Source organism: Hesperophylax consimilis, chromosome 17 (assembly GCF_061612785.1).
Source record: "Hesperophylax consimilis isolate HC1 chromosome 17, BYU_Hcon_1.0, whole genome shotgun sequence".
Classification (NCBI taxonomy): domain Eukaryota; kingdom Metazoa; phylum Arthropoda; class Insecta; order Trichoptera; family Limnephilidae; genus Hesperophylax; species Hesperophylax consimilis.
In genome coordinates, this window is record NC_142852.1 from 5,081,500 (window position 1) to 5,103,480 (window position 21,981).

Consider the following 21,981-nt stretch of genomic DNA (forward strand, 5'->3'; position numbering starts at 1 on the left):
ACTCCTCCCCATCGCAACTACTCCTTCTCTCCTAAGTCAAATTTTGCAATGAACATACGCACCCATGTAAGAGAAAAACGTTTTATTTTTTCCAAGCGCAACTGTGCGTGTTGTCGAAAGGGTCAGCTGAAGAGGCACATGCTGACTCACAGTGAAGAAAAACCTTTTTCATGTTTGAAGTGCAACTATCCAAGTTTTCAACAGGGTAACCTGAAGAGACACATGCTGATTCACAGTGGAGAAAAACCTTTTTCATGTTCCGTGTGCAACTATGCATGTAATCATAAGATTTATTTAAAGAGCCACATGCTGACTCACAGTGGAGAAAAACCTTTTTCATGTTCCGCTTGCAATTATGCATGTTATCGAAAGGGTCAACTGAAGAGCCATATGCTGACTCACAGTGGAGAAAAACCTTTTTCATGTTCCGTGTGCAACTATGCGTGTTGTCGAAAGGGTCAGCTGAACAGGCACATGATGACTCACAGTGGAGAAAAATCTTTTTCATGTTCGGAGTGCAACTATGCAAGTTGTCAACAGGGTAACCTGAAAAGACACTTGCTGACTCACAGTGGAGAAAAACCTTTTTCATGTTCGGAGTGCAACTATGCAAGTTTTCAACAGGGTAACCTGAAGAGACACTTGCTGACTCACAGTGGAGAAAAACCTTTTTCATGTTCCGGGTGCAACTATGCATGTTATCAAAAGTGTGACCTAACGAGCCATATGCGTACTCACAGTGGAGAAAAACCTTTTTCATGTTCCGTGTGCAACTATGCGTGTTGTCGAAAGGATCAACTGAAGAGCCATATGCTGACTCACAGTGGAGAAAAACCTTTTTCATGTTCCGTGTGCAACTATGCGTGTTGTCGAAAAGGTCAGCTGAAGAGGCACATGCTGACTCACAGTGGAGAAAAACCTTTTTCTTGTTCTGAGTGCAACTATTCATTTTCTCTAAAGGGCAGTTTGAAGAGGCACATACTGACTCACAGTGGAGTTAAACGTTTTTTCATGTTCTGAGTGCGATTATTCATTTTCTCGAAAGGGCAGTTTAAAGAGGTACATACTGACTCACAGTGGAGAAAAACCTTTTTCATGTTCTGAGTGCAACTATTCGTGTTCTCAAAAGAGAAATTTGAAGAGCCACATGCTGACTCACAGTGGAGAAAAACTTTTTTCGTGTTCAGAGTGCAACTATGCATGTTATCGAAAGGACAATCTTAAGGGCCACATGCTGACTCACAGTGGAGAAAAACGTTTTTCATATTCTGTGTGCGACTATTCATATTCTAGAAAAAGCCTAGTGAAGAGCCACATGTTGACTCACAGTGGAGAAAAGGCTGAACTTAATAGTTACCTGCCGACACTCAATGAAAAAAAATTTCCGGCGAAGCACGTACTGTAAAATCAATAAAAAAATAAAATTAAACAAAACAGTCTAATTATGTCTAAAGCAGATATAGGAAACAGTACAGTTATCTTAAATAAATCTGATTATTTAAAAAAAGTCCAAGATGTGCGGGATATTAGTTATGTAACCTTATTGAAAAGGACCCTAAATATGCAGTAGACGAAAATGCAATACTAAATTCATGCCAAACCAAGATTAAAAAAAATATATCATAAAAATAACCTCTCCGTCATGAATCCGCAATGTCCACGCCTATACGGACATCCAAAAGTACATAAAAATAATATTCCAGTAAGATCAGTAGTGTCATGTAATTCAGCCCCTGCAAATAAATTAGCAAAAATTGGAAATAAAATTATAAAAAACACTCTTTATTTTAAACGTTAGGAATAATAAACTCCCTACAACTTATAAACCTCATTAAAGACAGCTAATAATGCTACCTTAGTTTCATTTTATGTTGTTAGTTTGTTCTCCAATATACCAACAAACGAATTATCACTAATTACATGGAAAAAATAAACATTATTCTGATCAAATGTAATGAAATAACAAGAATACTAAATACATGTATAGAAGAAAATTTCTTTAGATTCAATAATAACTATTACAGTCAATCAAGTTGTTTAACCTTGGGGAGCCCTATTTCTCCGGTGTTTACGGATTTTTTATGGATTATATCAAAGAATCTATCGAAATATAAAAATCATTTACAAAATTTACCTTCTATCGTAGATATTTAGATGACATTCTCATTATCTGGACAGGAATACACAGACAATTAGATATTTTTCTAAAATTTACAATGGAAATAGGGGGGAATAAGATACATTTTCTTGACATAGGTATTGAAATAATTAACCAAAAACTAGAATTCTGAATTTATAGAAAACCAACATACAGCGATAACATCATACACAACACATCTAGACACCACATTTCACATAAATGATCAGTTTTCTATTCACACATTCACAGACTTTTACACGTACCTTTGAATTATATAAATTACACTAACGAATTAAAAATTATAAAAACCATAGCAAATAACAATGGATACAGAGCGAAACTATTGAAAGTATTTTAAAGAAAAGAAATAAAAAAATTACATTAACATTTATTTCACAAGGCCTTGAAAATAAAAATTAAAAAGATATCACTAAACAATGAGTTAGCATCATAGAAAGATAAATAGCAGAGAAATAACAACAAAAATTCCAGATTAACTAATAATGATTAAGGAAAAAAAAAAGGTTTTAATAATGTGAATTCTCCAGGGAGAATTTTAATCAACAATAAAATTAAGAGAGAAAATCTTGAAAACTCTCTCGTCTACCAAGTGAACTGCGCTAATTGCCCGTCATATTACACAGGTCAAACTGGGAGGTCATTCAAAATCCGAATGAAAGAACACTTCGTAAACTTAGTGAATGACAAAGGCGAATTGTCAGATGTAGCATCACACACAGGAATTATGGAATTTTTTATAATGTTTGTTCTACAAGAGGGTAGATAAAATTGATTTTAAAACTGATTCGAATCAGATTGTCGGGTTTATCTATGGATGATTTATTAAATTGGTAAGTTTTGGTGAGTCCAGACCATTATTTAGGATTTTAAATAATAAGATTTAATCAAAAATTAGACGTCGTGTTTGGAGGGAGTTAAAATTATGAAATTTAATGGATTCGGTATAATTTGAGAAGTGTAAGTTTAGTTTATAATTTATGTGTTAAATTTTTCTTTTGAATTCTTTCTATTCTTTCGATATGGGCTTGGTATAAAGGAGTCAGATCGGCGTACAGTGTTCCAGGTGCGGGCGAATATATGAGGTGTAAAGGGAATATAGAGTGTTTTTGTTGTGGAAGGGTTTTGCTATGCGAATTATAAATCCCAGCATTTTATTGGCTTTGTTAATGATGTCATCAGTGTGTTGGATAAAGTTTAATTTAACATCCAGTGTTACCCCAAGGTCCCTGATATATTTTACTTCATTGATGTGTGTGCCGTTTAGTGTGTATACAAAAAATATTTTATTTTTATTACGTGTAAATGTTAATTTATTGCATTGCGATGTTAATAACAAGTTTGTTTAATTCGCAATAGACAAAAAGACGATTGAGGTCCTCTTGAAGTTTAATGCAGTCGTTGATTGATTTACAAACTAAGTAAATTTTTTTATAATCTGCATATGCTAGGTAATTAGCATGTAAAAACATTTGTGAATATCGTATTTCACATTAAATAATAATGGGCCTAAATAAAAACCTTGAGGTACACTGGAGGGCACAGAGAAGAAGTTGGACTTTGTTCCCTCAACTAAGACACTTTGAAGTCTACTCCAAAGGTATGAAGTGAGCCACTGGAGTAAGTCACCATGGATGCCTGATTGTTTTAATTTTTGAATTAGAATGAAATGGTTTACCTTATCGAGGGCCTTAGAGTAATTAGTGTAGATTACATCTACTTGGTTTCTATTGTCCATATTGCACGTTAAATATTCCGTAAAATTTACCAAGTTTGTTAATACTGATCTTTTTTGAAGAAATCTGTGTTGTTGGTTTTGTATATTACGAACAATTGTTGTGAACATTTGATCGTGGACAATTCGCTCAAAAAGTTTACTTAATACCGTGAGTATTGAGATTGGGCGGTAATTTTCAATGTTAATTTTTGACCCTTTTTTATGAATAGGGATTATAATAGCTTCTTCAAACTTTGTGGGAAATCACCTTCTTTTAGTGACATTATAAATATGTTAGTTAAAGGGTAAGTAAGATTTGTGGCACATTTTTTGATGAAGATGGCGAGATACCGTCACTACCAGCACCCTTACTAAAATCTAAATTTTTCAGGTATTTATTGATCATTGGATTGTCAATATTTATGTAACCAATCGAAGAATCATTATTTACATAAGTAGAACTATCGATTGTGCTGATATTGTTCGTACCCATATCGCTTACAAAGGTGGACTGAAAGTGTTTAGAGAATAATTGACATACTTGATGAGCGCCGGTGCCTGATTCGTCTTTAAGGTGCATGATTTGCGGGATGCCAGTTGTTTTACTTTTGTTCTTAGCGTAATTCCAGAGTTGCCTATTATTATTCTGAATATTAGATTCAACTAAACATATATATTTATTATAGCAATGCTTCTGTAGGTGTTTTTGTTGTGTACGTTTGATAGCGAATTCTATGTAATCTATTGGGTTATTAGAGGATTTTAAATTTTTATGAAGTTTTTGTTTTTCTGTGATGATTTTGATTAGAGGAGCTGAATTTTTTTTTTTTTTTTTTTTTATAGTGAATACCTCACAAGAGTCCCAACTGCTCCCGTCTGGAGCCAGTGAGACTATGGCATCCCCAATTGGGGGATGTTGTGAGGCTTAAGGTAAGTGGGGAAGTTAAAGAGGAAGGTGGGGAAGTACCTGGCTATTCAGATCTAGTCACTAAACACGGCTAAAGCCATTTGGAGCAACGTTTCAATTCTGAATGGTGGTCTTACACCAGGGCGATACTGGTAGTATCTTCCACTCTGGAACGTGCCGCAAATATACTATATATTATTTTAATTAATTAATTGTGAAATAACACAAATTAATCAAATAAAATTAATTTGCGCACGCCGGGTTCGAACCCGCGACCTTCGGAATGGCAGTCCAATGCGTTACCACTGGACTATGCCGGCCGTATACCTATGAATACCAGTTTGGAAAATTTTTCTTTTTGACGAGGCGTTTGGGGACAAATTGGTTGATGGTATTATTTAAGATGTTATAAAAGGAATCAACTACTTCGTCAACGTTTGCAATTTCTTGAGTAAATGACCAGTCTATCATCGATAGATGTCGGTTGATTAACTCATAGTCGTCTTTTTCAAACAGGCAAAGTACTTTAGGAGGAGCGTTGATAATTGGCAGTGTATCGATTTGTAATATAATTTTAAGCGATGGGTGGTGCGAGTCTTCACTGACAAGAGGATTGCTCGTTACAGGTGATTAAATCTAGGATTCGGTTATTGGAATTTTTTATGTGATTATATTTTTTTAAATTCGGAGTAATAAATTGTGTCAGTAAGTGAGGAACTAATTGTATTTAAGTTTCCAGATGTTAAGTTTGAATCATGCATTTCCCATATTATGGTGGGAGAAAATATCATAAAACGTTGTTGGCAAGACAGGAGGTATGTATACAGCACATATGATGAGATTGAGAGAACTTACCGGAATAGATTCGAAGATTTGTGCGATCTGATTTTTTTCCAGTCATCGAGACGGGAAACTGAGAGCTCCTTGCGCACTGCTACTAGCACACCGCCTCCGTCCATCTTACCAGTAAGTCTACGGTCCCTATCTCGTCGGAACACCGTGTACCGTGAATCAACGAATTCGGCCGTATTTACACTTGCTACAAGCCATCTTTCAACTGGAATCATAACATCATAGTTATTCGATGAAATATTAGTAAGTAGCTCCTGAGTTTTGGTCTTCATACCACCGCAGTTTTGGTAATAAACGGATAAAGATGATGAGGTCATTTTATAAGTGTTAGTGTGCCTGTCAACTTATTCCACAATCGCGAGAGCGGTACATTAAGTAGAAAGTACGAAGCATCAAAATTATATATGAAAGAAAGATTACTTAGTGTAAAATATGTCAATATTGTAAGATGTGAATCAATATGCAAGAGATATGATAGTGCTATATGATTATGAAGACATTGCGCTGTAAACAAAAATATTAAGCAATTTTCCAAGAAACAGACGAATGAACAAGGGTACAGGATAGTGTGAAAGAGTTGGCATCGACAGCAGCTGTAACAACTTTGTTGTAGAAGTCACATATTTTGTTGATCATGAGTGCTAATTTTGTTAAGGTCTCCCTCACGACAAATGGTGACCACTCGAGAGAGATCAATCCTTTTTGCCAGGATACTGTCATTCCGCACCCACACGTATTTATAGCCGTTTTCTTTTCCGGCGGCACTTGTTTTTGCAAAGAGTATTTTATTTTTTATTGTCAGGTGTTCATTTACATAGAAGTTAGTGGTGGGAGCGCCAAGTCCTATTAGGCTTGTTGTGAGTCCGCGGCTAGTCCTTACCGCAGCGATGACATCAGCTGCTCCATTTCATCATGAGAGTCTCTGATTTATTCCATTTCCTGTCTTGGGCTGGCATTTTCTTCCTGGAGAACAGTTACACATCCTATAATTTTGGTGTGCTGGTCCTTCCACTCATTTGACAGCGCGTCCAATTTTTGATGAATGGCGTCAACTGCGAGTTTACTTTGTCGTGAGCTGGACGACTATTTTACGTGGCCGGTTGGAGGGCGACGAGTGACCGCGAGCGACGCGGTGCACCGCCACCACAGCCCCACTCGGAACCGGGACGTCAATGATGGTCTCCATTTTCTCCAGTAATGTTAACAAATTTTCACCTTTTGCCTCAGGAATGCCGTGAATGTTCAGGTTACATTTTCTGCTACGCTGCTCCATTTCATCGTGAGCGTCTCCGATTGATTCCATTTCCTGTCTTGGGCTGGCATTTTCTTCCTGGAGAACAGTTACACATCCCATTATTTTGGTGTACCGGTCCTTCCACTCATTTGACAGCGCGTCCAATTTTTGATGAATGGCGTCAACTGCGAGTTTACTTTCAGTGCGCATTTTTTCGAGTTTCGACTCAAAGATGTTGATAAGGGAGTCAGTTTATTATTGACTGGTGCGTTGCCGACGGTGAGTCCATGGGGCCAGATTCAGTCAATAGAGGTGATGATGGTGTTTTCTTCACACTGCAAACCACTCTACGAGATTTAGACATTTTGTTTATTTAATGTTTTTTTAACGCCAAAATGTGAAAATAAAAATAAAAATCAAATATTTATTTTTATTTAATGCCAGTAGAATTCGAACTGAGGTTCTCCGAAACTCTACAAAGTAATGGCGGGCGCTATCACCACTGGGATAAAAGCCGCTTTTGTATTTGGGTAAAATATTTTAGTAAGAATAGTGTTAGCACAAGGATTTTGTGTATTTATTTAGAACGGCGTAAAAAATATTTATATTTATTTATTTATTGACGCTCTATTGGGCTTTTAAGTACATAACAAATACAAATTTGATTTTGAACAACAGTATAAAACAAACAATAGAAAATCGAAATAAAATATAATGATTTCTCATACATTATTTACATTTAAAAAGTGGTGGACTAATTTGGCTTTAAATGTAGGTAGGTACCTATTGAAGTTTAAATTAAATATGTCAGCGACTTCACTTATTTCATTGCCCAACCTATATATTATTTCTAACACAGAATTCGTAGCAAAGTTATTGTTGTAGAATAAAATGTTCCGTCTAGTATATTTTGGAGGTATATGTAAAGATAGCAAATTTATAGTATCAGGGCAGTCCAATCTTGTATGAAAAATTGTATGTAGTAAAAGGAGATCAAATATTTTTTGCCTTTCAGATAATTTCGATAAGTTAAGTATACTGCGTAAATTGACAAAATTGATTTCAATAATAGGAATAACAATTTTGAAATTAATAAAACGTAAAAATTTATTTTGATTTTTTTCAATTTGTAAACAATGAGAGTTGAAATGAGGACACCAAATGGTCTAATTGTATTCAACCTGACTTCTAACCAGAGACGTGTATAGTTATTTTATAGTTTTTATGTTATTAAAGTCTTTAGCGATTCTTAGAATAAATCCAAGCATTTGTAATCCCTTACTGGTAATGTTATTAATGTGATTCAAGAAGCGTAATTTGGAGTCAAAGATATTATAATTGTATTTTTTTCTTGGAATCTTTGGGATTTCTGGGGTTCTTCCAATCTCAGTGCAGGTTTAGCGGACGTTCTCACCACTGTACTAAAATCCGCATGTGAGGTACCGTGAAATATGTGTAGTATGAATTGACTTAGCACAGGTATTATAATAAGTAAATTAATGTTTATTTCGGCGACAACACTAACTGTCACTTCACAGAACTTGAACTAATCCCTTGAAATAAGAATAAGTACGACCGTTTAGACATAGCTAACGTAGCTAGTTCGCTTTACTGTTCAACAGTAAATCATTATTATGTATTCTAGACCCTGAATGTGGGTGATTTTTAAGGAGCGATTTTTTGACGTGCTTTCTGTTTGAATACTTGTTTGAACGGTGAAGAAAGCACGGATAATTGGACAATACACTTTACAAATAAGGTAAAAGTCCCGATAAACTGCTTTTCAGCAGTTTTTCTAACGGGTTCTTTACATTATAATATATATCTTATTATACTGGATTTACAGTTACATTTTTACAATTACATGTATAAAACAAAAAAATTACAGAAATATAGCAAAAGTAAAATTATGAAAAAGATAAATATCAATTTTAAAAGTCTTTAGAAGAATATATCATTGTAAGCTAATACAAATGAATTCTTTCAGTAAGCCAAGTCTTCAGTAAGTTCACCAATTGTTTGTTTTGGGCACAGTTATTAATTTCAGCAGGTAACATATAAAACAAATAGGAATAATATAGTTTAACACTAGAAAGACCGGGTACTGCTCCATACCTATAAAGACCACAACGGTCATTTTGACCGCTCATAACATGCGAGTTTATTATTATTGTAATTGTGTAATATTTGGCATAATATTAAATAAATAAAACAATAATTATATATTAAAAGGATTTACTTTAATCAATTAGGTGCACATTTAGTACAAACCTTTGTTTTTTATAATATCCGAGGCACTTTCCGCAAACAGATTTCATACAATTCAATTTCAGTTGTTTTATTTTGCTTACATATTTTATTAATTTGGCAACTGTCGTCTTTTAGAAGTTTTATTTTCCGGTTCCCTTTCTTTCAATTCTTCAGGAGCAAACACAACTAGACCAGCTCTGGTATTTGTATATGCTGACCTTAGTTCTCCAACAAGCTGTAGAATAAAATTGTGACGAGATATATTTTTTTTGTTATCTTTTTATAAATTATCCATGCATTTATAGCGGCTAGATCAAGCATGTTGTAGAACACGTACACAAACCACCTTCTACTTTCAGCTCTTACGGAATATTTACGAGCCATTTGGTCAATTTCGAAACCATAGACACTTCGACACCATAGATATTTCGACACCACCACCATTTTGTAGAATTAAAAAACTCAATCGTTTCGGAAATTTTCTTTGTTCCGTTGCCTGTACTCGATATCATTACATTTTTCTTCGGTTTTCCTTGATAAACAGTTAGTGTAGTACCATTGTTAGCCTTCAAAATAAATGATTCATAAAGTGGAGTACAAATGGTTTTGCAAACTGCTGTTATTTCTGTCCTGGCCCATCTCATAGTTCCGACAATACTTTTTCGTTCAGTTCATTATTTCACTGCCAGCTTCATCGAAGAAAAAAATTTCAATTGTGATGTTTCGTCCCTTTTGAAGATACAGTTGTAATAGTTTCATTATTACATATTCTGGTAATGACTCATTTGTCAATGAAATCCATTACATAAGTATTTAGTATCTACGTCCACCAGAAGCCAGAAGCCAATACTTTATTCCAAATTTGTCAGGCTTATTTGCTATATACTGAGTAAACGGACATCGAGTTTTGCTAGGAAATAGCTGTTCATCGCCCCTCAAATTTTCACCAGGAACGTAACACAGATTACAGTTTTCAATGAACTTGTTCCAAATTGCCGATGCTAGTGCAAATTTATCAGTCACCAGTCGTAAAGATCTCGTAGTTCGCAAATATTTCATAATTTCTTTGAACCTGTTCTTACTCATAGTTTCTTTGAATATGGGGGGTCCCCATAATGTAGACCATAATAAGTCAATATCCAGGTGGCTAGCACTATAAGCCCCGCGAGCATAAACAACAGCAATAAATGCATCAAGCTAATCCAAATATATGCCCTAATTATCATTGTTTGTCTGACGATGAGTCTATTGTCTCGGTGCACATTTTTAAATGTCGAAGGGTCGGTTAATCGATGAATAATCGCCAAGCAGTTAGAACATTATTGTTTTCAACATATCTCTTCGCATAAGGTGTTGGGATTGCAACTTTTCTGGGTACATCTTGTCGATTACGTCGTCCTTGCTGGCTGGAAGTACTCTGAGTATGTGATGTACACGTCCATTCAGTACCGTCAACTGCAACCTGAATATCTCCAATTTCTGGAAGCTCTGTTACTCTTGCAGCAAAACTTCCTCCAAGTTGTGTAGATCTCCCTCCACGGCTTCTTCTTATTCTTACCTATCGACCACGACGATTTGAAATCGGACTTCTAGGAAAAGATGTCGATGTCATCTGAAGCACAACTGATTCTGTAGCACAACATTCTTCAACTGACTGATCCTCTGCAATGTTTTGAAGTCTTGCTAGTTCTTCTATTATATCCGACTCGGAAAGATTTCTACGAGCACTCATATCGATATGATATTATGTTCCAAAGTTTCAATAAAACTATAGCAAAAATAATTAGAACACAATCTAAAAAAATAAAACGAAATTTTCGGTGACTTGAAATACGTACGCACATACCAACATGCTGTAGAATAGTAACAACTGACACCCACAATACAGATCAAGTAAGAATGATACCGAAAGAAAGAGAAAGGTAAATTAGTACTTACATGTGTAAGGTGGAATGGGTATATTTAAACTTGGATAAAGAAGATCCTAAACTAACCCAGCTAAAAATGGCCCTAACGGTCACATTGACCGCGGCGGTCTTTGTAGGTATAAATCATTATATTTAGATAAATAAATAAGGTACGAACCTGTTTTTTTCACCATGGTCGTTAAATCATGAATCATGAAAAGAAAAAAAAATCAGATCATTACCATTAATTTTAAGCAAAATATCGTCATATTAAATCTAGAAACGGTCAAAATGACCGCTTCGGTCTTTCTAGTGTTAACGTTTTTTATTTATAAATATTCGGGCCAGAAGATCTTCAACCTGTTGACTGTGGGAAATCTGGAACCTTGAACACAAATTACAATCAAATATGTACACTAAATTAAAAAACATTGTTTTTTTTTTATTTTTTTTATTAAAAATTTTCTTTTGTTACATGCATAAAAAAATAATTACAAAAATCAAGTATTACAAAAACAAGTATTGCATCAAGGTTCTGTAAAAAATAAAAAAGGTAGCTTTAAGATAAGAAAAATAAAAATGATACAATTAAATAAAAAATATAATAGAATAGTATGCATATATACCAAAAAAAAAAATCCCACATAGGCATCGCCAGTTCGTGGGTATACATATTTTGTTTAGTGCAGTTTATAAAAACAAATAAATAAAAAAATAAATAAATAAAAGTTTCTAAAATAAAATTTTGTGCAAGCGATTTGGACACTGATCTTTATACAGTTTCTTTATTCATAAGCCTTAAAATCGCTTTCAAAACTAAGGGCGAATACATAACTATCCTATAAGTTGCTAACCCGTAGGCAAGGATATCAAAACTGAAATTTTTATAGTTAAACAGTGTTATAAGGATTTTGGGTCTAAAACAGTTCTTGAAAAAATGGCAATAAAATAAATAGGTTTTTAAATTTTCAGTAATATCAGAGTTCAAATGTTAACTACGGTGAACAACGCTAAATGCGATTGGTAAAGTTAGATTTAAATGAAAAATTGTAGCCAATAAGTAGTAATCTGTATTTACTACTAATAATTACAAAAACAAGAACATTCCAACTTTTTTTTTAAATGAAAGAGTTTTCGTTTTTTCGAATAGAATCATAGATTATATTGTGGCATTGCAGCCATTACAAACCTCACTTTAAAAATTAAAAAAATCTAGGGTTAAAATTTGTTACTTTATGTACGGAATAAAATACTTACATTTTAAAATATCTAAGAGGAAAATGGTCTTCAGTCAAATCAATGGAACTTTTTTCTGTCTGCCTAGGTAGTACGTTCTCGAGCGATTAAAGTAACTAGCAGTTTTGTTTACCAAATAATTCTAGTAGGTACAAGGTGCGATCTCCGCAGGTAAACAGAAAAGAAAATATTCTAAAACTCACTAGTAGCTGCTGCTACAGTTCTACAGTTTTGAGAGTGAATTTAGAAGGGTAAAAATATTATTAGAAGAAATAATTAAATACATTACTGTACACATATTCATATATATTTTGATATTTGTGTAAGTAGTATGACATAATAATCTTTTTTACATATACATTTACATTTAAGTTACACGTACATTTAAGTTTAAAAATAAATTAAAAATTTTACAATGCGATTCAAGACAAATTCAAAGAAATCGCAAGGTTATAAATATTGTAAACATTATAAAATTATACTTATTTTATATACTGGAAACTCTCTGGTGAAACATATCATATCAATTACTAGAATTTATTCTGTAAATAGTTTTCGTGAAGGTGAATGTTAACGCAAGGAAGAAGAAAAGTGTCCAGGCAGAGTCTTTTCGGGAAAACGCATAATTGCATATGAAAAAAAAACTGTGAGTGCGCACGAGTTTTTTCAAATTTCTATTTTTTATTATAATTTATATTTTCAATTTTTTCTCTTAAGCCAGAAAACGAAAGAAAAAAAGTTCTCAGCTTTCAGTCAGTTTTTTCTATTCAAGGTACACTGTTGATAACTTGCATAGTTGCACTCGGAACAAGAAAAGGGGGTTTTTATCCGCACTGAGTCAGCATGTGTTCCAACAAATGTCCTATATGGGGGGTAAGGTGGCCTTTCCTAGAAACTGAATATGTGCACTTGGAAAATGAAAAAGGTTTGTCGCCACTGTGAGTCAACATGTGGCTTTTAAGATGTGCGTTTTGAGAATATCCATAGATGAACAAGGAATAAGAAAAAGTTTTCTCCGTAGTGACTCAACGTGCGCTTCAGATTGCCTTTACAATAACATAAATATGTGCACTTGGAACGAAAAACAGGTTTTTCACCACTGTGAGTCAGCATGTGGGTATTAAGATGGGCGTTTTGATAAAATTAAATGTTTCACACGCGACTTGAAAAAGGTTTTTCTCCAACGTGAGTTAGCATTTTGCACTTCAGAAAACATGTATAGTTGAACACGAAATATTAAAGAGGTTTACCTACGATGTGAGAGAGCATATGGCTCTTCAGATGGCCTTTTTGATAACATGCATAGTTGCATACGGAACATGAAAAAAGTTTTTCTCCACTGTAAGTCAGCATGTGGAACTTTAGTTGACCCTTACGATAACACGCATAGTTGCACAGGGAACATGAAAGAGGTTTTTCTCCACTGTGAGTCAGCATGTGTGCCATCAGGTTACCCTGGTTATAACTTGTATAATCGCACTCCAAACATGGAAGAGGTTTTTCTCAACTGTGAATCAGCATGTGCCGCTTTAGCTGACCCTTTTTACAACACGCATCTTTGCACACGGAACAAGAAAAAGGTTTTTCTCTACTGTGAATCAGCAGGTGCCTCTTTAGCTGACCCTTTCGATAGCACGCATAGTTGCACACGGAACATGAAAAAGGTTTTTCTCCACTGTGAATCAGCATGTGCCTCTTTAGCTGACCCTTTCGATAACACGCATAGTTGCACAGGGGACATGAAAAAGGTTTTTCTCCACTGTGAGTCAGCGTGTGGCTCGTTAGGTCGCTCTTTCGATAACATGCATAGTTGCACACGGAACATGAAAAAGGTTGTCCTCCACTGTGAGTCAGCATGTGGCTCGTTAGGTCGCTCTTTCGATAACATGTATAGGTGCACACGGAACACGAAAAAGGTTTTTCTCCACTGTGAGTGAGCATGTGGCTCATTAAATTACCCTTTAGAAAACACGCATAGTTGCACACGGAACATGAAAAAGGTTTTTCTCCACTGTGAGTGAGCATGTGGCTCTTTAAATTACCCTTTTGACAACACGCATAGTTGCACACAAAACATGAAAAAGGTTTTTCTCCACTGTGAATCAGCATGTGCCTCTTCAGCTGACCCTTTTGACAACACGCATAGTTTCACTCCAAACATGAAAACGGTTTTTTTCCACTGTGAATCAGCAGGTGCCTCTTTAGCGGACCCTTTCGATAGCACGCATAGTTGCACACGGAACATGAAAAAGGTTTTTCTTCACTGTGAATCAGCATGTGCCTCTTCAGCTGACCCTTTTGAGAACACGCATAGTTGCAATCCAAACATGAAAACGGTTTTTTTCCACTGTGAATCAGCAGGTGCCACTTTAGCGGACCCTTTCGATAGCACGCATAGTTGCACACGGAACATGAAAAACGTTTTTCTCTACTGTGAATCAGCATGTGCCTCTTTAGCTGACCCTTTTGATAACACGCATAGTTGCACAAGGGACATGAAAAAGGTTTTTCTCCACTGTGAGTCAGCATGTGGCTCGTTAGGTCACTCTTTCGATAACATGCATAGTTGCACACGGAACAGGAAAAAGGTTTTTCTCCACGGTGAGGCATCATGTGGCTCGTTAGGTCGCTCTTTCGATAGCATGTATAAGTGCACACGGAACATGAAAAAGGTTTTTCTCCACTGTGAATCAGCATGTGCACCTTCAGCTGACCCTTTCGACAACACGCATAGTTGCACACGGAACATGAAAAAGGTTTTTCTCTACTGTGAATCAGCATGTGAATCTTTAGCTGACCCTTTTGATAACACGCATAGTTGCACAGGGGACATGAAAAAGGTTTTTCTCCACTGTGAGTCTGCATATGGCTCGTTAGGTGGCTCTTTCGATAAAATGCATAGTTGCACACGGAACATGAAAAAGGTTTTTTTCCACTGTGAGTCAGCATGTGGCTCTTTAAATGACCCTCATGATAACATGCATAGTTGCACTCCAAACATGAAAAAGATTTTTCTCCACTGTGAGTCAGCATGTGCCTCTTCAGCTGACCCTTTTGACAACACGCATAGTTGCACTCCAAACATGAAAACGGTTTTTCTCCACTGTGAATCAGCATGTGCCTCTTCAGCTGACCCTTTTGACAACACGCATAGTTGCACTCCGAACATAAAAACGGTTTTTCTCCACTGTGAATCAGCATGTGCCTCTTAAGCTGCCACTTTCGATAACACGCATAGCTGCACAGGGGACATGAAAAAGGTTTTTCTCCTCTGTGAGTGAGCATGTGGCTGTTTAAATGACCCTTTTGAAAACACGCATAGTTGCACTCGGAACATGAAAAAGGTTTTTTTCCACTGTGAGTCAACATGTGGCCAATTAGGCGACTCTTTTTATAACATCCATAGTTACAGTCGGAACAAGAAAAAGTTTTTTCTCTTACATGGGTGCGTACGTTTATTGCAAAATTTGTATTAGGAGAGGAGGAGTAGTTGTGATGGTGAGGAGTGATTCCCTTTTCCACAAAATGCGTCTGAAGATCTGTCGACAAATTTGAAAATAACATGGGTGAAAAAGACTCAGTTAAACTTATTTCCTAAAATTAGAGTTAATAAGCGAAGTAAGTTTGTAGAAAGGTTAAAAAAATAGGAGTCCGAATCGTTCAAGTTTACAGTAAAAAATTGGTTTTACCTGCTTCCTTGGTAATTCTTCCAAAGCGTTCTAAGCATTCCTCTTTAACATCCGGCAGGTCTATGTCAATTTTCATAAAAGTAAGCGCCGCTTCATCTTGTCGGGGTACAAGATCCGCATTTATGGTATTAATGTTTCCTGGAATAAAAAAGGACAATAAATATAATGAATCTTTGCATGGCCAGCCCTGATCCAAACGGCGCCAGGCGCAAGTTTAATGTTGGCTGCCCTAACAGTCTAAATTAGTACACGCCGAGGAAGGATATCACTGTAATCATTAAAATGATGATTTGTGTTTTTTTGTAGCGCGGTATTTATCAAAAATAATATCAAGGGCGATGTGTTAGGTTAAGTATTCGACGCCCGGAGCGAACTGCACCAATTGCGCCCGCATAGGGCCAGCCCTATATCTTCGTCAAATTGATATTAACGAGATTTTTTTTAAATTTAAAAACAATAAACTATTCTTTTACGAATAAATACCTTTGATTAACAAGGTCACTGTCAGATAAAAAATGACCTCAGATGTCCGCTTCAGGGACCGATTCTTCAAGAAGGAAAAACCTTTCTCTAGAGCACCTGTAGTAGAGTTTGGTTGTTTTCGGTCAATGAGATATTGTTTTTACAATCAATATTTATGTATTTTTAACGTATAGATAATACGTGTAATTCACATCATATCTCAAATAAAATTAGGTGAAAATCAAGGAACCACAACTTATTGTGAATAATATAATAAAGTTTAATGAGTGCTGTATTTTGGTATTTTCCGGCAAGGACACATATTAAGGTAAATACTCAATACACCTCATGTTTTATAAGAGAGGATGTTGTGCACAAGTGTGTGTCCTGTTTGCACGACATTTCAAAAGAGACATTGATTCCGGACATCCGAATTTTAAGTTCTATATTTTACACGTATGCAATGCAACAAACTGGCTGTCTGAGTACTCTCCGCATATTGCGAGTATTCCTTCGTTACAGCTGGGTGGTCGATATCTAAATCTGAAAATGCAATTTCACCTCCATCTTCTTCCTGGAGCCCTGGTTCTTTCTTGATGGATATAGTATCTGGCTTCAGTAGATCCATGGTCTGCTTTGGTAGAGTTTGGTTATTGGTTTAATCCCAAAAAATATATCTGAAACAGAACATTGTTAAAATAAAATAAAATGATAAAATTTAAAAGTTAAATTGAAACAGGATACATGATTTTTAGCTCAACTCGTTAAATCATTCCTCCTTACGTACCCTTACAAATTGAATACAACAACCTGCAAATCTAGATACGGGAGAAATATTTTGGGCTGTGCATTGATAAAAACCTAATTTTTAAACAGCATATTCAAGATATTTAAGATGAAATCAACCCTAATTAGCGTATTTAGCCGGATATCATATCTGTTACCAAATAAAATTAAAGAAAGGTCTATATTATAGCCTCGTACATTCACATTTAAACTACTTGATTGAAATCTGGGGAAATGCATATGAAAAATATATAAATGAACTACAGATAAAACAAAATGAAGTAATCAAAAAGCTTGTTACGTATATAATCGTAACAAAGTAAGAACTTCACCTTCCCCACATAAAAGGAACTGTGTGCCTGGCAACACTTTTCTTCAAGGTGGCAAGATTGGAATCGGAAGGAAGCAAGCGGTCATTCTTTATTTTTTGGTTCAACGGCTTGGAGCACCGTGGAATCATAAAAACGACGGATCACAGCCTGATCGCCATTTTCAACTTACAAAAGGCAGATGGATTAAAATGGCAATCTAAATATCCCGGCGAGGATAACTCTAATAAGACCAATGGATTGGCAATACAAAGCCACACTTCAAATCCTCAAGTAAGATGTAAATTTGCCTACCCTCCGCTAATTCTGGAACCTCAGATAATATTCATAATTGCTACCTGCTTACCGATGAAATGGATTCACAAGGAGAATCCATTTGAAGCCATCGCTCGCCCGAGCGGTATAATTATTTTGACAAGATGACATCGTACCTGGAAGGCGCAGTTCGCAATAATTTCAAGACTTGAAATGCCCGAGTAACGTATTAACTTCTTGCCCAAAGCTAGATTAGGATGTATAACACTTCTCTGTACTTTGTGCGACTCATATCTTTAAATTATATCTATCTAATTTACACTCATAAATTTATCTTCTTATTACAATAACCTAACCTATGAATGCCAGCACTCGTTGTCCACTTAAACCCTGAAATTCCATCAATGGTTTCCTGTTTCCCTTATTCAAACAAAAAAACAGGTGGCGCTCAAGATAAATTCACGCCAAATGTTAACTTCGGCGTTAACAATGGCGCACCAACTGTGTTCTGGTTCGAATTGGCATTCATGGATTGGGTTTATTTTGTCTTGTTGTGTTTGGCGATCTGCGATCTAGCAATCCATCGATCCATCAAATATTTATTAACATGTAATTTTGTTTGCGATAATTGCGGTAATTCTAAAATGTGCGAATAACACTCCTCATATGCTAAGTGTTAATTTTGCGATTATTGTGACATTCGTATTCGAAGGTAGAAGTTTGCTTTTATGTTGGTAACAATGTGATATGAAATCTTGAATCATACTGGTCTGTTGAAACGGATTATTAAGTTGACACTTTGGAACTTGCGAATAATATTTTGCAGTTTCTGTTCGATAGAGTGGCAACATTAGGAAGTGAAAGTGCAGTTTTCTATGGTGATTTAGTTTGACAGATGTAAAAGAACTAGTTTTGCTTGCGTAATTTGTTAAAGTAGAAAAAAAATGGAGTTTAAAACGATTAAAAAGATTAATACGCATACGAAAGTGCAATTAGCTGGAAAATTAACGGACCGAAACATTGTGCCTTTACTGACTTTAGCTGGAATGCGTGAACAGGCAATAATGTTCAATAAATCAGTGAGAGAAAAAACGTGATGCTAAACAATCTTCAGAAGACCCTGCGTTGTCTGATAAATGTAGTGATCCAGGTACTTCTGCGACTAAAGTATTTCGTGTAAATTGTAACGCTTCACGTGAATTCTCAAAATGTAAAGGCCTGATTAATTGGGATCTAAAATTTGACGGGAAAACTGATGTGAAAGTGTTTATTGACAGAGTCGAAGAACTTAGTAGAATACGTTTGATATCAAATGAGGATCTGATACGATGTTTTCCGGATATTCTAGACGGAACAGCTTTGTTATGGTTTCGTACAATTTACACGGAAACTCTTTCGTGGCCAAAATTGAAGTGTGCATTAATTAGTAGATATCAACCTCGCGATGCACAGTTACAAACGCGTAAATTTATTTACTCCGTGAAGCAAAAAAATAATCAATTGGTCTCCGACTTCTTTTTAGATCTCAAAATAGCAAATTTGAAGTTATATAATCCTATACCGCAGGATGAATTGTTAGAGATTGCAAAGGAAGCTATTTTAACGGAATATGCTAAACTTTTAGTGACAGTTCAGGTGGGTGATATTGATGAACTGGAACGTTTTTGTACTGACTTTGAGAGACTGTCAGTCAAGGATGAAAGTAACACACATAAATCGATCAAATCACGGGATATCAATGATTCAAGTTCAATATGTAAATCGACATTTGTACCGAAATGTAATAATTGTAACAAACCTGGTCATTATTATAAATTTTGTCCGGAAAGAGTTGTGCGTAGTAATGAGAAAAACTTATGTAACAAGAATTTTAATTCAAATAATAATAATAATCAAAACACCACAACCACAGCATCTTGTTCTGTTTGTAACAAACCAGGGCACAGTTCTGAGAGATGCTGGAAACGTAAATTTAATGAAAGAAATTCTTCTGCTTCATCGAATGAAGGTAATAAAAATAATTCCAATAATAAAAATAAATTTTTTATAAACTCAAACAAGTCAAAAAACTAAGAAGCAGTCGATCTGCGCAGCGTCTTCCGTCTGATCAGCGGAATGATGTCTGTTCTGGTTGGCTGCCCTTGGTGAATTCTCCTGAAGTTGTTCCTGACTTCGAAGGTAATGGCCTGCCTCGAAAGTTGGAACAACCAAAGGATAATCGTCCTTATGCCAGTTTTACTGTATTAAATAAGGAGTTTTGCGGTTTGTTAGACTCGGGTGCTTCCTTAAGTTGTATAGGTGATACTATGTATAAAAACTTTGTTAAGTTAGGTATTAAATTTAAAGAATCCAAAACATTCGTTACGACGGCTGACGGTAAGCGTCAGACGGTCCTGGGTACCATGTTGCTTCCCGTTGTGTATCAGGGAACATCAAAATTAGTTTTATTTTATATAATTCCAGCGTTTACGCAAAAGTTTATACTGGGAATTAATTTCTGGAAACAATTCAAAATTGCTCCAGAATTGTTTACATCAATTAATTCCGATACTTTGTCTAATACAGTAGTTTATAGTGAAATAAATGATGTACGTTCTATAACGCCTGCTTCTAAGTTATCGTCAAAAGAAAATTCTAGATTAATTCATATTATTGATAAATTCCGTAGTATTTCGTTTGAAGAAAAAGGTTTAGGCCTAACGCATCTGGTCCAACATAAGATTGAGACCAATTGTAATCCAATTAAACAAAGATATTATCCTCTTTCACCGGCACGGCAAAGACAGCTTGAAGCTGAGTTGGATGAAATGTTAAAATTAGGAGTTGTCAGACCGTCCCGGTCGCCGTGGTCAAACCCTGTTGTAATTGTTACTAAAAAGGATGGTTCGGGGAGATTATGTTTAGACAGTCGCGCTTTAAATAAGAATACATTACCTTTCGCTTATCCCTTACCTTATATATCACTCATTCTGGATAAATTAAGGGGAGCAAGGTTCATCTCTTCAATTGACCTCTCACGCGCGTTTTGGCAGATACCTTTAGATAAGGATTCTTGTGAAAAGACGGCCTTCGTTGTCCCGGGTCGTGGTCTATTTGAGTTTGTACGTATGCCTTTTGGTATAAAAAACGCAGCTAGTGAAATGCAGCGCCTGGCAGATATTTTATTCGGTCCGGAATTTGACGAGAATGTGTTCTGTTACCTAGACGATCTAATCTTAATTTCTGAAGATTTAAACTCTCACTTTAACCTGTTAGAAAAGGTATTTCTTAGATTAAAAGAAGCTGGTTTAACAGTAAATCTAAAGAAATGCGAGTTTTGTAAGCATGAACTTAAGTACTTAGGTTATATTGTGGACTCGAAAGGCTTGAGAACTGATCCTTCAAAAATCGAGTGTATTAAGAATTATCCGGTGCCAAAAAATTCTAAACAACTCAAATCTTTTCTGGGTCTGAGTGGATACTACAGAAGATTTATAAAAGATTTTTCTACTATAGCAGCTCCGCTTACAAAACTTTCTGGATCAAAGAACGGTATAAGTAAATTTATTTGGTCGCCGGAAGCAGAGAATGCGTTTAACTTGCTAAAAAATGCGTTGATATCTGCTCCTGTTTTATCTTGTCCAGATTTTAAATTGCCATTTGCAATACATTGTGATGCCTCTGGGGTGGCAATTGGAAGTGTTTTAACGCAGGTGTTCGGCGAAGAGGAACATCCTATAGCATATTTTTCACGTAGTCTTAATGTACATGAACGTAATTATGGAATCACAGAAAGAGAACTGTTAGCGGTTTTAGATTCAGTTACGCATTTTCGTTCATATATTGAAGGTTCACATTTTAAAATAGTCACAGATCATTCAAGTCTACAATGGTTAACTACTCTGAGTAATCCGAGTGGGAGACTTGCGAGATGGTCGACACGGTTATCCCAATATTCATTTGACGTTGTCCATAAGAAGGGATCTTTAAATACGGTTCCCGATGTTCTATCACGTGTAGAGGTGGCTTTAGTTAATGATACGTTAGTACCCATTAGTAAAGATAAATGGTACATAGACTTATGGTCCGGTTGTAAAAAATTCCCTCAGCGCTATTTAAATTTTCAAATACGTGACAATGAGTTGTACAGACATAGTAAAACACGTTATAGCTTATGTGAGGACACGGCGTGGAAACTTGTTGTTCCAGAGGAGAAACGT

The 21,981-nt window shown here is 35.7% G+C and overlaps 1 protein-coding gene across 1 annotated transcript in view; it reads left to right on the plus strand.

The window, feature by feature from the left end:
- The window catches only part of LOC149415825 (uncharacterized), a 198,941-nt gene that overhangs the window by 115,508 nt on the left and 61,452 nt on the right, over positions 1-21,981 (plus strand). The gene's annotated exons all lie outside the window — the stretch shown is intronic.